The sequence below is a fragment of the Chiloscyllium punctatum genome, chromosome 36, assembly GCF_047496795.1.
Source record: "Chiloscyllium punctatum isolate Juve2018m chromosome 36, sChiPun1.3, whole genome shotgun sequence".
Classification (NCBI taxonomy): domain Eukaryota; kingdom Metazoa; phylum Chordata; class Chondrichthyes; order Orectolobiformes; family Hemiscylliidae; genus Chiloscyllium; species Chiloscyllium punctatum.
In genome coordinates this window covers 1,347,495-1,361,866 of record NC_092774.1, presented here as the reverse complement: position 1 = coordinate 1,361,866, position 14,372 = coordinate 1,347,495, and the positions used below count along the sequence as shown (strand labels likewise).

Genomic DNA, 14,372 nt, shown 5'->3' with positions numbered 1-14,372 from the left:
GAATTAGATAGATAGATAGATAGATTAGATAAATTAGATAGATAGATAGATAGATAGATAGATAGATAGATAGATTAGATAACTTAGATAGATAGATTAGATGAATTAGATAGATATCTTAGATAGATAACCTAGTTAGATGAATTAGATAGATAGATAGATAGATAGATAGATTAGATGAATTAGATAGATAGATAGATAGATAAATTAGATAGAAAGATTAGATGAATTACAATGGATTGGATAGATGAGATAAATTCGATAGATTAGTTGAATTGGATAGATAGATAGAGTTGATGAAATTAGATAGATTAGATAGATAGATAGATTAAATGAAATAGATAGATAAATAGATAGATGGATGAATGGATGCAGAGATATAGAGAGACAGACGGAGATGCAGAGATAGAAAGAATGACAGTGGGATAGAAAGGAAGTGTAGAAAGTGCAGCAAGATAGACAGACAGACAGGTGACAGATATAAATAGAGATAGTCTATCTCTTTCACTACCTCTCTTTACCTTCCCCCTTACCCAACTCCTTTTCTCTTCCTCTTTCCCCCGCCCTTTCTCTCTCCATCTCATTGTCTCTCTCTCTCTCTCTCTCCTCTTCTCCCTCTCTCTTGCTGTCTCTCTCTCTCTCCCTCACTTTCCCAACATCTCTCCGCGTGTGTTTCGCTGCCTCTGTCGGTGTTTCTCTCTCGATCTGTCTCTCTGTCTCTCTCAGTATCCCTCTCCTTGTCTTTTTTGCTCTCTCTGTTTCTGTCTGTCTCTGTCTATATCTATTTGTCTCTCTCTGTCTGTCTCACTCTGTCTGTCTCTCTCTTTTTGGCTTTGCCTGTCTCTCTTTCTCTATCCCAACCTCTCTCTCTGTCTGTCTGCATCGCCATGTCTCTCTCTGTCTCTCTCTGTCTGTCTTTCTCTCTATGTCTCACTCTCACTGTCTCTCTCTATCCCTCTCTCTGTCTTGCTCACTCTCTACACTCTGTCTGCTGTGTGTGTGTGTGTGTGTCTTTTGCCTCTATATATTTCTCTCTCCCTCTCTGTGTCTCACTCCTCCTTGTCTCTTTAATACCTTTTGCTTGAGCACCTGTTTTCCTTCATGTCTGCAAATGTCTTGATTTCTGTGTGTCTCCGTCTCTCTCTCTCTCTCTCTCTCCCTTTCTCCCCCTCGCTCTCCATGTCCATCACTCTTTTAGTCTGTCTTTCGTGTCCCTCCCCCCTCAGACTTTGCTTTTCTCTCTCTCTCGCTCTCTGTCTACCTGTATCTTCCTATCTCTATTTCTCTCCTTCTCTCTCCTCTCTTTGTCCCTCTCTCTGTCTCTCTTTCTGTGTCTTTCTATGCCTCTCTCTGTCTCAGTCTCTGTCCCTGTGTATATCTCTATCTGTTTCTCTCTCTGTCTTTCTCTCTCTCTTTTTCTCTGTCTCTGCCTCTCTCTGTCTCCATCTCTGTCCCTGTGTATATCTCTGTCTGTTTCTCTCTCTGTATCTCTCTGTGTCTCTGTCTCTCTCTTTCTCTGCCTCTGTCTCTGTCCGTGTGTATATCTCTATCTGTTTCTGTCTGTCTCTGTCCATCTCCCTCTCTCTGCTTCTGCCCCTCTCTGTCTCCATCTCTGTCCCTGTGTATCTCTCTCTCTCTGTCTTCCACTGTCTCTGTCTCCGTATCTGTCCCTGTGTATATCTCTATCTGTTTCTCTCTCTGTCTCCGTCTCTGTCTCTCTCTCTCTCTCTCTTTCTCTGCCTCTCACTGTCTCCATCTCTGTCCCTGTGTACCTCTCTCTATCTGTGTCCATTCCTGTCACTGAGTCTCTCTCTCTCTCTCTCTCTCTCTCTGTTCATCCCTGTCCCAGTGTATCTCTCGCTCTCTCGCTCTGTGCCTCTGTCTCTCTTTGCCTGTCTTTCACCTTGTATCTGTTTGTTTTGCTGTGTGTCTCTATTTCTCCCTGCCTCTCTCCTTCTCTCTCTTCTTCTGACTTTTTAATTCTGTGTCTATTTTCTTACTGTCCACGAGTATACCCTTTGCCTCCCTCTCTTTGTTTGACTCTCTCTCTCTCTCTATCTCTCTCTGTCTTGGTTCCAGTTTGCAATTCTTCCTAATTCTCTCTGTCTCTCTCTATGTCTCTCTGTGTCTATTTTCTCTCTGTCTCTCTCTTTCTGTCCCTGTCTCTATCTTTGTCTATTTTCTCTCTATCCCCGTCTCTCTCTCTCTGTCCATGTCCCTGTCTTTCCCTTTCTCCCTCTGTCCCTGTCTCTCTCTCTCTCTCTCTCTGTCACTGTCTCTCTCTCTCTGTCCCAGTCTCTCTCTCTGTCCCCATCTCTCTCTGTGTCTATTTTCTCTCTGTCCCTGTCTCTCTCTGTCTGTATTCTCTGTGTCTGTTTGTCTCTACCTCTTTGTCCATGATTTCTCTCTCTCTCGATATATATCTCTATCTATTTTCTCCCTGTCCTCGTGTCTCTCTCTCTCTCCATTTCTCTCTCTCCATTTTTCTCTCTCTCTCTCTCTCCATTGACGTATCAGCTCGTGTTTCCCTGAATAACCACAATTAAACTATTGCATATTTGTTAAAGAAAAAAGCCGTGCACTCTTTTATTCGTTAAAGTTTGCCTCAGTAATTTCAAACTTCAATTCCAATGTGAGACGTTAAGAGTGAACCCACCATGAAAACTCTGAGTGGGAGCAATTTCGGGTAACTCAAGGGGTTAGCACTTCAGCCCCACAGTGCCATGGTCCCGGGTTCGATCGCACCATCGGGTCACTGTCTGTGTGTGGAGTTTGCAAGTTCTTAACCGCCAACCCCTGCCCCGTGTCTGTGTGGATTTCCAACCACAGTCCAAAGATGTGCAGGTTAGGGTGGGATTGGCCGTCCTAAATTGTCCCCGTAGTGCCCAGGGATGTGCAGGTTAGGGTGGGATTGGCCGTGCTAAATTGTCCCGTAGTGCCCAGGGATGTGCAGGTTAGGGTGGGATTGGCCGTCCTAAATTGTCCCCGTAGTGCCCAGGGATGTGCAGGTTAGGGTGGGATTGGCTGTGCTAAATTGTCCCGTAGTGCCCAGGGATGTGCAGGTTAGGGTGGGATTGGCCGTCCTAAATTGTCCCCGTAGTGCCCAGGGATGTGCAGGTTAGGGTGGGATTGGCCGTGCTAAATTGTCCCGTAGTGCCCAGGGATGTGCAGGTTAGGGTGGGATTGGCCGTCCTAAATTGTCCCCGTAGTGCCCAGGGATGTGCAGGTTAGGGTGGGATTGGCTGTGCTAAATTGTCCCGTAGTGCCCAGGGATGTGCAGGTTAGGGTGGGATTGGCCGTGCTAAATTGTCCCGTAGTGCCCAGGGATGTGCAGGTTAGGGTGGGATTGGCTGTGCTAAATTGTCCCGTAGTGCCCAGGGATGTGCAGGTTAGGGTGGGATTGGCCGTGCTAAATTGTCCCGTAGTGCCCAGGGATGTGCAGGTTAGGGTGGGATTGGCCGTGCTAAATTGTCCCATAGTGCACAGGGATGTGCAGGTTAGGGTGGGATTGGCCGTGCTAAATTGTCCCGTAGTGCCCAGGGATGTGCAGGTTAGGGTGGGATTGGCCGTGCTAAATTGTCCCATAGTGCCCAGGGATGTACAGGTTAGGGTGGGGATTGGCCGTGCTAAATTGTCCCGTAGTGCCCAGGGATGTGCAGGTTAGGGTGGGATTGGCCGTGCTAAATTGTCCCGTAGTGCCCAGGGATGTACAGGTTAGGGTGGGGATTGGCCGTGCTAAATTGTCCCCGTAGTGCCCAGGGATGTGCAGGTTAGGGTGGGATTGGCTGTGCTAAATTGTCCCCATAGTGCCCAGGGATGTGCAGGTTAGGGTGGGATTGGCCGTGCTAAATTATCCCCGTAGTGCCCAGGGATGTACAGGTTAGGGTGGGATTGGCCGTCCTAAATTGTCCCCGTAGTGCCCAGGGATGTGCAGGTTAGGGTGGGATTGGCTGTGCTAAATTGTCCCGTAGTGCCCAGGGATGTGCAGGTTAGGGTGGGATTGGCCGTGCTAAATTGTCCCGTAGTGCCCAGGGATGTGCAGGTTAGGGTGGGATTGGCCGTGCTAAATTGTCCCATAGTGCACAGGGATGTGCAGGTTAGGGTGGGATTGGCCGTGCTAAATTGTCCCGTAGTGCCCAGGGATGTGCAGGTTAGGGTGGGATTGGCCGTGCTAAATTGTCCCCGTAGTGCCCAGGGATGTGCAGGTTAGGGTGGGATTGGCCATGCTAAATTGTCCCCGTAGTGCCCAGGGATGTGCAGGTTAGGGTGGGATTGGCGATCGGAAATGAAGTGTTACAGGGATACGGTACGGTGGTAGGTGGGATGCTCTTCAGTGGGTTGGTGCGGACTCGACGGGTAGAATGGCCTGCCTCCACACCTATAGGAGATTCTAAGACACACAGAGACAAATAAACCCAGACAGCAGTGCACCAGGGCCGACTGAAATGCAACCAGAATGGCCCATACATTGTTCAGGAGTGCGGCTGGAATCCAGGGAGAACGTGACCTCCCCGGGAGGAGGGGGGAGCTGAGGGAGATTTACCTGGGACGTTGCCCCCCCCCAGGGCGGGAGAGTCTGCGTGACTGAGAGGGAGTGCACAGTCGGGGTGGGGAAGGGGTATGAGGGTTCGTTATTCGTGCAGAGGGGGTGCTGGGGAATCAGGGACCCACTGTTCCTGTGTTCAGGAGGGGCAAAACCACCCCAGAACATTGAGGAAGTGTATCGACAGGCACGCGTGATGCCAGGGCTATGGGTACACTGCTGGGTAATGGGACATCAGCTAATCAGCTGGTTGCTTATTATCGGGCAGATCTGTTGGGCTAAAGGCTTATCTGTGTATTATTTTTCTTTCTATCTATCTATCTATCTATCTATCTATCTATGTCTGTCTATCTGTCTATCTGTGTCTGTCTATCTGTCTATCTATCTATTTATCTATCTATCTATCTGTGTCTGTCTATCTGTCTATCTATCTATCTATCTATCTATGAATTTTATTTCATGTCCCGTTTGATAATTCCCTCCCTCGCTTCCTCGCTCATGCCATCCATCCAGCCCCTGTTATCAGGATCATTGCCTCATGAGTGTTATGTGTGTTCTGATTTAATTTCTCTCACAGTGTGGTGCTGTGATTACACTCCTTGGTAATTAATCTTCACATGAATCACCTTAACTGCACCATTCACCGTTCCCACTGTGTTAACTGTTCCCAGTCTCTCAAGCATCTTCCTTTCATATAGATTTCTCCTCTCTCTGTCTTACTCTTTTCCCACTTTGGTCTCTCCTTCCTCCCTCGTTCCTCCTTCCTTTTCTTCCTCCCTTTGTCTCCATCTTGCCTGACTCCCCTTCTTCACCTCCCTCTCGTCTTCCTCGCTTTCCCTCTTCAACTCTTTTGATCTCTCCCCCGCCTCTCCAACCCCTCTCCCGGTCTCTCCCCTGCCTCTCTCTCCCCTATCCAATTGTCCTATCTTTCTCCCCTCAATTCCTCTCTCACCCTCTCTCCTGGCTCCCTCTCTGTTACTCCTCACTGTCTTGCTCTCTCTCCTCTCGCGCTTTCCTTCATTCTCTCCTCCCTTCCTATCTCTCCCTTCCCTAGTTTATCCCCCTCCTTATTCCACTCCCTCTTTACCTTTCTCCCCCTCTCCTCACTGCCCATTTCTCTGTTTCTTTCTCTCCCTCTCCCATTCCCTCCATCCTCTCTCCCTCCCTCTATCTCTCTTGCCATCTCCCCTCTCTCCATCAGCCTCACTTCTCTCATTCCTCCTACTCACTCTCTTCCTCTCTCATGGCTCTCTCCCACTCTCTCTCTGTTACCTCTCTCTCTCTGCCTCTCTCTCCCTCGCTATCAGTTGCGCCCTCTCAAGACGCCCACTCCTTCTCCTCCCTCTCCTGGCTCTGCCCCACTCTCTCTGTTTCCTCTCCCCCTCTCTATCAGCCTCACCTCTCTCATTCCTACCACTCCCTCTCTTTCTCTCTCCTGGCTCTCTCCCACTCTCTGCCCTGCCTCCCCTCCCCTCTCTTCTGTTGTTAAAACAAAAATGAAACGCTGCACGTTAAGGGAGTGCAGGCATCGAAGACGGTTCGTCTGCGGGTACAGCAAGCAATCAGAAAAACCAGTAGGATGCAATGGTCAATCCTGAGGGAGAACTGAGTCCAAGAGTAGAAAGGCAATTCTTCAGCTAGACACTGGGCACTGGGGAGACAGCATCTGGGGAACCAGGCGCAGCGCTGAGCTCCTGTATTGACGGGTGGATGGCAGTGCAACAGAGATGGTTCTAGAAGGTTTCCTGGAATGGGGAGGGAGCGGCGAAGTATTTAATGGGGAAAAGGGCAAGGCTGGAATCACTGGAGTTTGAAAGATTCAGAGATGACCTGATGGGAACGTGGAAGGGGTCGAGGGTGTGGGGGAGGTGTGGAGGGGTGGGGGGGGTGTTGCCTCTTGTGGAAGAATGGAGAACGAGGTGAGGGGGTTGGGGGGGGGTCACAGTTTAAAATTTGGGAGTGTCTCTTTGTGGAGACAGAGGAGGGGGGGGATGGAGGGTGGTTGGGCTGAGTCTTGGGAGCTTCCTGTCTCAAAAGCAGCTGGAAGGGCAGATTGCCGGTAAGCTTGGGCTGGAGACATGGACCCGAGGGGCTGAATGGTCTTGTCCTGCTTCTGAGGCACAGATTTGTAAGTTTGTTCATATGTTAGATAGACTCATAGATAGATACAGCATGGAAACAGACCCTTCAGTCCAACTCATCCATGCTGACCAGATATCCCAACCTAATTTGGGCGGCACGGTGGCACAGTGGTTAGCACTGCTGCCTCACAGCGCCAGAGACCCGGGTTCAATTCCCGCCTCAGGCGACTGACTGTGTGGAGTTTGCACATTCTCCCTGTGTCCGTGTGGATTTCCTCTGGGTGCTCCAGTTTCCTCCCACAGTCCAAAACTGTGCATGTTAGGCAAATTGGCCACGCTAAATTACCCATAGTGTTAGGTGCAGGGGAATGGGTCTGGGTGGGTGTGCTTCGGTGGGTCGGTGTGGACTTGTTGGGCCAAAGGGCCTGTTTCCACACTGTAAGTAATCTAATTTAATCGACTAGATAGGTAGATGGAAGGATAGCTAGACAAATATGTAACTAGATAGACAGATATGAATATATAGATTCACTCACACAAAAATATTATACATATGAACACAACACAGGTATGTCGACACACACACATACATAGAAATATTGTACATAATGTATACACACACACACACACACAATATTACCGAGTGGTTGGAAGTGCAATCACACTCATTCAGAAACAAGACATAGTGCTTATTCATTACTTGTGAGGATATTTATTGTTTGTCCAGGACATGGAGCCTAACTTTCACACTGCCTTGCTTCCTCAGTAACCATCTGGAAGGAGAGGCCAGTAGCCCAGTTTTCGTACCTCGGGGTGAGGTTTCTCTTTCCTCTTTAGCTCTTCCTCTGGGAGTGGGGGAATCTCAGAAACTGGGCCTGGGCTAGTCGTAGATTTGCTCTTTTTAATGATGTTTGACCCTAATGTTTAAGGTACGAGCTGGCTCAAAGGACCATCGATGCTCCTCCCCCAACTCCCATTCCAACCCAATCCAAGATGGAGTCGGCAGACCTGACCTCGGGGGTTGGCATCTTGGAAAAACCTGTCAACTCTCAGAGCGGGCTCGGTGGGCCCGAATGGTCCCGATGCTGTTCCTGTATCTTATGGCCTGCTGGTCAAGAATGGGAGTTGGTGAGGTGGGGCCTCACCAATTTTACGTCTTAGAGTCAAGGCGTCTAGGGGGGGGGGTGGGATTTGGGGGAAAACACACCCTTTTCAATCTCTGGGTGAGTGGTGGGGTCGGTGGAAGGGTCTCTCGCGCACCATGCCAGACAGGACAGTCAGGGCATGAGATCTGACCTCATAACTTTGAGAAAAAAAAACACTTGGAAGAGTACATGAATTGCTGTTGTGTTTGAGGTGACGGGACCCTGGTGCGGAGAAGTGGGCCTGGTAAAAGTATAGCAGTGGGAATGAACTGATGGGCCGAAGGGCCATACATTTCCCTCGTTCTATGGAAGGTTGGCTACGGCCGTGTCACCATTGTGCTTCCCCCTTTCCCTTTATTAGTTTTTATTTTTGGGTTGGGTTGGGTTAGACCAGGGTGTTTGAAAGTGGCTGTTTAAGTGCAGGCCTTGGCCCAACTGCTGCCCATTAGCCATTTTCCAAGATGGCGTCCACCCCTCCCCATCCATCATGGCTCCCACTGCTTCTCCTTCACTGCCTGGTGCAGGCTGACGGAAGGAGCCGAGCGTCGCCGGGAGTTGCCGAGGCAGTGCCGCCGAGGGCCGGGTGGGTCGACGGAAGGAGCCGAGGGGTGGGAATGGGCGTGGTCCGGAGGAACAGGCGTGACCCCGAGCGGCGTTCGGAAGTGGGTGGGGCCGCCGTTCGAAAGGGTGGGCCCGGCCCTGGCGTCAGTCGACGTATCGCCGTTTGTGATTGGTGGCGCTCCCGAGCCCGAATAAGGTGAGAAAAGGCCGCGTCATGAGGGGGGCGTGGCTCTAGTGCCGAACGACGGTTGAGTAGGCGTGGCCGGATGAGCCGAATGCGGGGAGTGAACGTGGCCCCGCTGGCACGGGGACAATGGATGGGCGTGGCCTCCTAACCGAGGCTTGGTTTCGGGCGTGACCTCGAACCCGAACGGCGGCAGAGGGCGTGGCTGCGCGCAGGTGGGCGTTGCCCGTGAGCCGAAGTCCGCGAGTGGGCGGGACTTGTAACCCGAACGCAGACGTTGGCCTTGGTCGCGGACCCGAAGGTGCGGGGGGGGGGGCGTGGCCTATGGCCCCGCCCTCTATCCGACGAAAGTAGCCGAGTTGCGGCGGAAACGTCCGAAGCATTCCTATCCGGGGTATCACTATCATGGAGGCCTGAGCTTGGTTGAGGAATGGGGGAGGGGGGCAGCAATCCGGCACCATCCTCTGCCTGGACGTCTCCTTAAAGGCCGAGGGTGGATGGGCCGAGCGGCCTGGACCCCTGGGGACCCGGCACGGTCTCTATTTCCAGGCCAACTCAATGGTCATGAGTGTAGACCAATGCAACACCCAGACCTCCCTCCCAACCCCAAGATGGTCACCCTGTTGGAGTTGCACTGCAGGCACCCAAACAGTCAATGGATGCTGGAGGAACGAATGCGTCGGGAGACTGCGAGGGGCAGTAGGGTGGTCACGGCTGTGCCTTTGATGTTCCCGACGTGGAATGGGACTCCCAATAGCGTTGAGGGCTGAGATGGGGTGGAGTGTGTCCGGGAATGATCCTTCAAGAGGATCCTCCTTGGGATGGGCCAAAGCCTGACCTACTGTTGGCAGGTCGTTGGGGGAGCACTCTGTTGACCGTAGTCCCATTGACATCAAAAGCGGGAGTGGGACCAAAACTGGTCCCAAGTTCTCCACTGGGGCAAGGCGAATCCTTGATGGAATTGGACAGGAGCTTGCCGGGGTGGCGGGGGGTGGGGGGAGGTGGTTGATTGGGGTAGCCCGTTTGGGGGCAAAGGGGGACCTCCCCGGCAAGCGGGATGCCTTCGGAAGTGAGATGGCTGGAGTCCAAGGTCTGTGTGAGGGCAGGAGTAGGGACCCCCTGGGTGACAAGAGTTATCGAGGGCTAGACCAGAAAAAAGGGAGGGGGCACGGCTTGGGTACAGGCAGCTGGGATCAAGGGCATCCCTGGAGATATACACATAGATATAGGGGATACTGAAGAAGGAAGTCAGGAGGGTGAAAAGGGGGCGTGAGATAGCCCTGGCTGAGAAGATTAGAATGAATTAATAGACCATAGGTGCAGGAGTAGGCCATTCTGCCCTTCGAGCCAGCACCACCATTCATTATGATCATGGCTGATCATCCTCAATCAGTATCCTGTTCCTGCCTTATCCCCATAACCCTTGATTCCATGATCCTTGAGAGCTCTATCCATCTCTTTCTTGAAAGTATCCAGAGACTTGACCTCCACTGCCCTCTGGGACAGAGCATTCCACACACCCACCACTCTCTGGGTGAAGAAGTTTCTCCTCAACTCTGTTCTAAGTGGCCCACCCCTTATTTTTAAGCCGTGCCCTCTGGTTCGGGACTCACCCCATCAGCGGAAACATGCTTCCTGCCTCCAGAGTGTCCAATCCTTTAATAATCTTATACGTCTCAATCAGATCCCCTCTCAAACTCAAGGGTACACAAGCCCAGTCGCTCCAATCTTTCAACGTAAGATAGTCTCGCCATTCCGGGAATTGACCTCGTGAACCCACGCTGCACTCCCTCAATAGCCAAAGAGGTACTTGAAGTATATTAAAGGAAAACGCATTACTGAAGAGGGAATAGGACGCCTCAAGGATCAAAGTGGACATGTATGGTTTAAGAGGTCCTCGATGAGTATTCCTCCTGTGTGTTTAGTGTGGAGAAAGGCAGGAAGACTTGGGAATTTGCAGTGATATCTTGGGGACAGTCCATGTCGCAGTAGAGGGGTTGTTGGATGTGTTAGAATGAATGAAGTTGGATAAATCTCCTGGTCCTGACCAGATATATCCAAGAGCACCACAAGAGGCTAGAGAAGAAATTGCAGAAGATATTTTTGCGTCATCGTTAGCCATGGGTGAGGTCCCGGAAGACTGGAGGGTAGCGAATGTTGGGCCCTTATTCAAGAAAGGCCACAGGAAAAAAAAAGCCTGGGAACTATAGACCAGTAAGCTTAACATCTGTGGGAGGTAAGTTACTTGAGAAGATTCTGAGGGATAAGATGTACATGCATTTGGAAAGATAGGGTTCGATTAGAAGTAGTCAGCATGGCTTTGTACGTGGGAGGTCATATTTTAAGAGTTCCTTGGTAAAGTGACCAGGAAGGTGGACGAGGGCAGGGTGGTAGACGTAGTCTCTATGGACTTCAGTAGGGCCTTTGATAAGGTTCCACATGGTAGGCTGCTCTGGAAGGTTAGATCGCATGGAATCCAGTGGGAGCCGGAAAATTGGACACACAATTGGCCTGATGGTAGGAAGCTGAGAGTAATAGTGGAAGGATGCTTGTTGGACTGGAGGCCTGTGACAAGGGAGTGCCTCAGAGGAGCGGTGCTGGGCCCACTACTGTATGTGATCGATTATCGATGATTTGTATGAGAACACACAAGGCATGGTTAGCAAGTTTGCAGATGACACTAAAATAGGCGATAACGTGGACAACGATGAAAGGTGGTCAGAGACTGCAGCAGGACCTTGACCAGCTGGGGAAGTGGGCCGAGAAATGGCAAACACAGTTTAACATCGATAACTGCGAGGTCACGCGGTTTGGAAAGTCGAACCGAGGTGGGAGTTTCCTGGTGAACTGGTCAGGGGCCTTAAGGAGTGTAGTGGGGACAGAGGGAGCTTGGGGTTCAGCCGCCCGGTTCTCTGGAAGTGGAGTCCCAGGTAGACAGGGCGGTGAGGAAGGGTTTAGACCCCCTGGCCTTCATCAGTCAGGGCACTGAGTATCGACATTGGGACGTTATGTCGCAGTTATCCAGGACGTTGGTGAGGCCGCGCTCGGAGTATTGGGTTCGGGTTCGGTCTCCTCACTACAGGAAGGATGGTATTAAACTGGAAAGTGGGTGGGGTGGGGGGGGGGGGGGTGAAATGTACAGGGGTGTTACCGGGACCCCAGGGTCTGAGTTACCGGGAGAGGTTGGACAAGCGAAGGCTGTTTCCTTGAGAGACTGAGGGGGGGGAGGGACCTTACAGAGGTGTGTAAGATCGTGAGGGGCGTGGACAGGTAAAGGCCAGTCTTTTACCCCCAGGGTCGGGGGGAATGGAGGACTAGAGGGGCATCGGTTTTAAGGTGAGAGGGGGAAAGGGAACCCGAGGGGGAGGGGAGCAGTTTTACCCAGAGGGTGGTACGGGTGTGGGACGAGCTGCCGGGGGGAATTGGTTGGGGGGGGGGGGGGGGGGTTCATTAACAGCATTTAAAAGGCATCTGTACAAATACACAGATAGGGAAGGGGATGGGCCAAGTGCAGGGAGATGGGGGTTAGCGCGGTGGACATTGTGGGTCAGCACGGATCGGTGTGGGCCGAAGGGTCTCTCTCTGTGCAGTGGGACTCCACGACTCCTTAGTCCCTCCAAACTGATCAATTGTGAGCCAGATCAAGGTGGTTGGACATGGAATGAACAATCCCAGAGGCTGAATGCGCTGGTCTCAACAGTGCACAGCAAGATCACAGTATCAGTCAATCCCTTCCCGTGCCTACTATACTCCAATGTCCTCATGACCCTCAATTACCCTGGAGGAGGGGGGAAGCAGAGGAGGATGGGCCCAACACCACCTTATTTTGAAATGCCACCAACAGCTCCCGCTCCCTCAGCACTGACCCTCCCTCAGCACCCACTCCCTCAGCACTGACCCTCCCACAGCACCCACTCCCTCAGCACTGACCCTCCCACAGCACCCGCTCCCTCAGCACTGACCCTCCCACAGCGCCCGCTCCCTCAGCACTGACCCTCCCACAGCACCCACTCCCTCAGCACTGACCCTCCCTCAGCACTGACCCTCCCACAGCACCCACTCCCTCAGTGCTGACCCTCCCTCAGCACCCACTCCCTCAGCACCCACTCCCTCAGCACTGACCCTCCCATAGCACCCACTCCCTCAGCACTGACCCTCCCTCAGAACTGACCCTCCCACAGCACCCACTCCCTCAGTGCTGACCCTCCCTCAGCACCCACTCCCTCAGCACCCACTCCCTCAGCACTGACCCTCCCACAGCACCCACTCCCTCAGCACTGACCCTCCCTCAGCACCCACTCCCTCAGCACTGACCTTCCCACAGCACCCACTCCCTCAACACTGACCCTCCCTCAGCACTGACCCTCCCTCAGCACTAACCCTCCCACAACGCCCGCTCCCTCAGCACTGACCCTCCCACAGCACTGACCCTCCACAGAGTCCACTCCCTCAGCACTGACCCTCCCACGGCGCCCGCTCCCTCAGCACTGACCCTCCCACATTGCCCGCTCCCTCAGCACTAACCCTCCCACAGCACCCCGCTCCCTCAGCACTGACCCTCCCTCAGCACTGACCCTCCCACAGCGCCCGCTCCCTCAGCATTGACCCTCCCACAGCGCCCGCTCCCTCAGCACTGACCCTCCAACAGCGCCCACACCCTCAGCACTGACCCTCCCACAGTGCCCACTCCCACAGCACTGACCCTCCCTCAGCACCCACTCCCTCAGCACTGACCCTCCCACAGCACCCACTCCCTCAGCACTGACCCTCCCACAGCACCCACTCCCACAGCACTGACCCTCCCACAGTGCCCACTCCCACAGCACTGACCCTCCCACAGCACCCACTCCCACAGCACTGACCCTCCCACAGTGCCCACTCCCTCAGCACTGACCCTCCCACAGCGCCCACACCCTCAGCACTGACCCTCCCACAGCACCCACTCCCTCAGCACTGACCCTCCCTCAGCACCCACTCCCTCAGCACTGACCCTCCCTCAGCACTGACCCTCCCTCAGCACCCACTCCCTCAGCACTGACCCTCCCTCAGCACTGACCCTCCCTCAGCACTGACCCTCCCTCAGCACCCACTCCCTCAGCACTGACCCTCCCTCAGCACTGACCCTCCCTCAGCACCCACTCCCTCAGCACTGACCCTCCCTCAGCACTGACCCTCCCTCAGCACCCACTCCCTCAGCACTGACCCTCCCACAGCACCCACTCCCTCAGCACTGACCCTCCCACAGCGACCACTCCCACAGCACTGACCCTCCCACAGCCCCCACTCCCTCAGCACTGACCCTCCCACAGCACTGACCCTCCCTCAGCACTGACCCTCCCTCAGCACTGACCCTCCCCCAGCACTGACCCTCCCTCAGCACTGACCCTCCCACAGCCCCCGCTCCCTCAGCACTGACCCTCCCTCAGCACTGACCCTCCCACAGCACTGACCCTCCCACAGCACCCACTCCCTCAGCACTGACCCTCCCCCAGCACCCACTCCCTCAGCACTGACCCTCCCTCAGCACTGACCCTCCCTCAGCACTGACCCTCCCCCAGCACTGACCCTCCCTCAGCACTGACCCTCCCACAGCCCCCGCTCCCTCAGCACTGACCCTCCCACAGCACTGACCCTCCCTCAGCACTGACCCTCCCTCAGCACTGACCCTCCCTCAGCACTGACCCTCCCACAGCACCCACTTCTTGGAACAGACCCGTACCCACCAGTTGCTGGAGGGTTTCTACCAATAACCCCAGCATGGGTCTCAGTTGTTTAGTAGAGATCTGTGATAGTGTTACTTTGCTAACATTGACAAACTAATGGTCTTGCAGTCAAGGCCAGCATTCCCCCGTACAGTA

The 14,372-nt window shown here is 53.3% G+C and overlaps 1 protein-coding gene across 2 annotated transcripts in view; it reads left to right on the top strand.

The window, feature by feature from the left end:
- The first annotated feature begins 8,445 nt into the window (after nt 1-8,445).
- The window catches only part of LOC140460154 (uncharacterized), a 75,400-nt gene continuing 69,473 nt past the window's right edge, over nt 8,446-14,372 (top strand). The window contains exon 1 of one of the 2 annotated variants that reach the window (XM_072554549.1): nt 8,446-8,526. The gene's annotated coding sequence lies outside the window, so the exon portion shown is untranslated. Of the gene's footprint in view, nt 8,527-8,625; nt 8,730-14,372 lie in introns of those variants that run through there. The other variant, XM_072554550.1, reaches the window with a different exon arrangement.